Source organism: Aedes albopictus, chromosome 3 (genome assembly GCF_035046485.1).
Source record: "Aedes albopictus strain Foshan chromosome 3, AalbF5, whole genome shotgun sequence".
Lineage (NCBI taxonomy): Eukaryota > Metazoa > Arthropoda > Insecta > Diptera > Culicidae > Aedes > Aedes albopictus.
In genome coordinates this window covers 424,018,002-424,022,027 of record NC_085138.1, presented here as the reverse complement: position 1 = coordinate 424,022,027, position 4,026 = coordinate 424,018,002, and the positions used below count along the sequence as shown (strand labels likewise).

General features: G+C 40.5%; 1 long non-coding RNA gene across 1 annotated transcript; it reads right to left on the bottom strand.

Moving 5' to 3' along the window:
* Positions 1 to 888: 888 nt before the first annotated feature.
* On the bottom strand, positions 889 to 3,561 carry LOC134289820 (uncharacterized). The gene is made up of 2 exons (XR_009998695.1): positions 1,249 to 3,561; positions 889 to 995 (listed from the first exon to the last, which is right to left on the bottom strand). It is a non-coding gene; the product is annotated as an uncharacterized LOC134289820 (long non-coding RNA).
* Between the last annotated feature and the right edge of the window lie 465 nt (positions 3,562 to 4,026).

The window sequence follows — 4,026 nt, the reverse complement described above, 5'->3', positions numbered from 1 at the left end:
AAGGATATGTTCAATGGTGATGTCTGGAGCGTTCTGTTCAACTCCCACGGCAGCGCTCGAAGTTCTCTTTGACGTTGCCCCACTACACATTCTTCTCAAACAAGAAGCAGTTTCTTGCACTTACCGTCTACGGGTACTCAGTTTACTAGCAGAAACTTCTGTAAACCGCAGTTCAGCACACACCTCACTGTTCCCACTTTTGGAGGATTGGGACAAAGTTGTCCTTGCTCCAAGTTATCTTACAATGGCTTGTAATTTCCCATATAGGACAATTTCCACGAAATTCCCTTCCCGGGAAGAGTGGACATCTGGATATCTGGAGAGAAGTATTTCAGACGACATCGTATGTTACACTGATAGCTCCCTTCTCGAAGGTCGAGCAGGTGCTGGTGTTTATTCTCCTGAGCTAAGGCTGTATCAGTCCTACTCTCGGAGACGAACCAGCCTCGGGCTGAAAGTCTCGATAATAAAGATATAAAAAAAAAAGTCCTACTCATTTGGTAGACACTGATCCGTTTTTCAGGCCGAAATCTTTGCTCTTAAGTGTGAAGTGCAAACATCACTTCAGCAGCACGTAATAGGCAAAGTAATATACTTCGGTTCGGATAGCCAGGCTGCTATTAAAGCACTTGCTTCGGCCAACACCAGGTCGAAGATAGTTATCGCTTAACGAACTCAAAACGAGGAGCTGAATTCAGCACCCGCTGTTCACTTTGTATGGGTGCCTGGCCATTATTTCATCGCTGGAAATGAATTGGCTGATGAGTTAGCTCGCACTGGATCATCACATGACTTCATTGGCCCTGAGCTAGCTATTCCGGTATCCAAGGGTTGGGTCAAGCTTTAGATTGACACCTGGGCTGCCACTCAGCACAAACAATACTGGAATATTGAAAATGCTTTGACATCCATGTGCACAACAGAACATGTGCTCGATGAACAAATTGAGATTTGAAATTATGAAAAGAAATCCACGTACTCCGGTGAGACTCGAACTCACGACTCCCAATTCGCTAGACGGGCGCTTCTATTCCTTCAAGCTACGGAGTCACTCGACTATCTCCGTCGCCAGCAAGCCTAGAACTGAACTCGATTCCACAATCGCACATGGTTATCTTCTTTTCACAATCCAAACCCCCTTCGGATGGGATTAGATGAACATCTAACACATTGTCTGTTGTGCACATGTATGTCAAAGCGGGAGAGGAAGTTATTTTTAATTGTCGAGAGCTTCGTCGAGAGTCCGACTGCACACTAATTGCCATACCAATAAGTGATTGGAAGGCAGTGCCCGAAGCTCTCGACAATTAAAAATAACTTCCTCTCCCGCTTTGACATACATGTGCACAACAGACAATGTGTTAGATGTTCATCTAATCCCATCCGAAGGGGGTTTGGATTGTGAAAAGAAGATAACCATGTGCGATTGTGGAATCGAGTTCAGTTCTAGGCCTGCTGGCGACGGAGATAGTCGAGTGACTCCGTAGCTTGAAGGAATAGAAGCGCCCGTCTAGCGAATTGGGAGTCGTGAGTTCGAGTCTCACCGGAGTACGTGGATTTCTTTTCATAATTTCAAATCTCAATTTGTTCATCGAGCACATGTTCTGTTGTGCACATGGATGTCAAAGCATTTTCAACAGTGTAATTTCCCACATGGCTTGGTCAGCCAAAGCAAAATCAAGAAATTGACAATACTGGAATAGTTTGGAGTCATGTCTTCAAACAAAATTGTATTGTAGGTAGTGAGCCATCTCTAAGGGTGGCGAAGTACCCAAGCAGCACCTGCAACAATATCCAAAATATGGCTTTATATGCTTAAGCTGCACTGAAAGCACATGCAACTTCAATATTGCAGTGAGATACAAAACACTCTTGAACTTACTAATGTATCCTTTTATATAGCAGAGTATGGCATAGCATAGCATTAATACTTGCATAAATCTTGGATGGAGTTGCAAAGTAGAATGTATCCATAGACATTGCTGATGTCGCTACTATCTACAATGTCATAGATCCACTCAGCTCCACACACCTGGCCAAGCCCTTGCAAGCATTTATAAATCCTTTCATCAACTTTGGAAGAGCCCAGAACCAGTGTTGCATTTGAACTGAACGCGAGCCAAAAATGGACTGAACGCGTTCAATTTTTTGAACGTGAACGCAGTAAACATTGAACTTGCGTGTCAGAGCTTTTCACTGCTCAAGAACGCCCGTTCAGATCCCCATTCGGCTCAATGTTCTAATGCACTATTCTATCAATATGTAAAGCAGTGCAAAGCTAATGAATCGGTCCAGTCGTCCAGAGTTCCGTAGAAATAAGACTTCATAACAGAACTTCATGGAACATGACCCTTTACTGTACCACATAATACCATATTAGTAATACGTACCGTCGATGGGGGTGACAATAGGTCTGGGGGGTGAGATTGGGTCAAAACGGAGAAACATAAAATTTGAAATAGCTCATCAACTCTGGCTAATTTATAGTGAAAACTTTATATTATTTTAAAGAGGAGATGTTTTTACACGTCATGATGCAGAAAAAGATGCTTAGCAATAATCGTTTTTTGATCAAACTGTGGCTAAACTTATATGATGAAACTACTAGTAAATCACTCTGAAAAAATTTCTTCTTCGCAATGTTTCATACAAGCACCTATCCATAAATTTTCTTATAAGTAGTTAGCTGCAGGTATTACCTGGTTGATGCAACGAAAAAAGTTGGCTGTCAATGCACTTTTTATATAAAAACTCAATATTTTCGACCCTATGTTTAAAATATTAAAAATGGGGGTGAGATTGGGTCAAGCAAGTTATCGAGTGCACATAACCTTAACTAAAAATTCAACTTGTTATTCAGTCCCCATTTGATGTTAGAGTGGTGCCATGTTTACCGTATCTTCATAAAAGCACGCTTTTTTTAGAAAATATGTCGCAGAAGTGTCAAGCGAGTGTGTTCGTACGTTTAGCGCCTAAAATAATTTATAACAATAAACATGGACATGGACAGCTGCTCTAATCATCATCTAACGTTTAGTGTACTGCAATATCGTAAGCTCACAAAATAGACTTAAAAACGTTCTTCTTCTCCACTCATTTTTGAAATTTTAAGGAAATATCCTGAAACTACCAGACAGTAGAGGGATTTAGGAAATACAGGGGCTATAAAACCGGTAACATAGTACAATGTCGGAAAGTGAATGAACGTCGAATTTTGGTTTGGTTAGACATTTCTCATGTAATCTTTTAATGCGTCCCTCCCTCATTGTAATCCCCCCCTCCTCTCATGGAGGTTGAAACTTTAAATGAGGATGATTATGGTGGCTAAAAATGGCGATACAACATACAACCGTTATTTTATCAAATTTCAATAATTTTTTCGGTTGTACTAGCCCTTTTAGGTGGATTAATCATCTTTTAAAATTACAAGTTTTTTTTAGTCATGGATATAGTTTTTTTTTAGTAGGCTTACTAGATATGATCAATAAAATTAACTTATATTCATAGATAGGCTATTTCGAATACTTTGACCCATTCTCAACTTTCTTGCGGTGTCAGGCCATTCGGCCGAAGGTAATTAGGCCGAAGGCCATTCGGCCGAAGGTCATTAGGCCGAATGGTCATTAGGCCGAATGGTCATTAGGCCGAATGGTCATCAGGCCGAATGGTCATTGGGTCTTCTTCTTGCCGTTACGTCCCCACTGAGACAAAGCCTGCTTCTCAGCTTATTAACTGAGAGCTTCCTCTGAAAATGACCATTTTGCATGTGTGTATCGTGTGACAGGCACGAAGATACTTTATTGATGCTGAATCTACTGATATTTTACCCATGAATTTTTCCTTCTTTTAAATATAGGCTGTTCTTTCTAGTATCATTGCTGAAATAGTTTTTGGCGCTGAAACTGCTGATATTCAATTCATAAATTTTTCCTTCTTTAAAACATAGGCTATTCTTTCTAGTTCCATTGTTAAACTAGTTTTTGTCAAAAATTGTTGGAAAAGGTAAAAACAACGGCTAACTTTCAA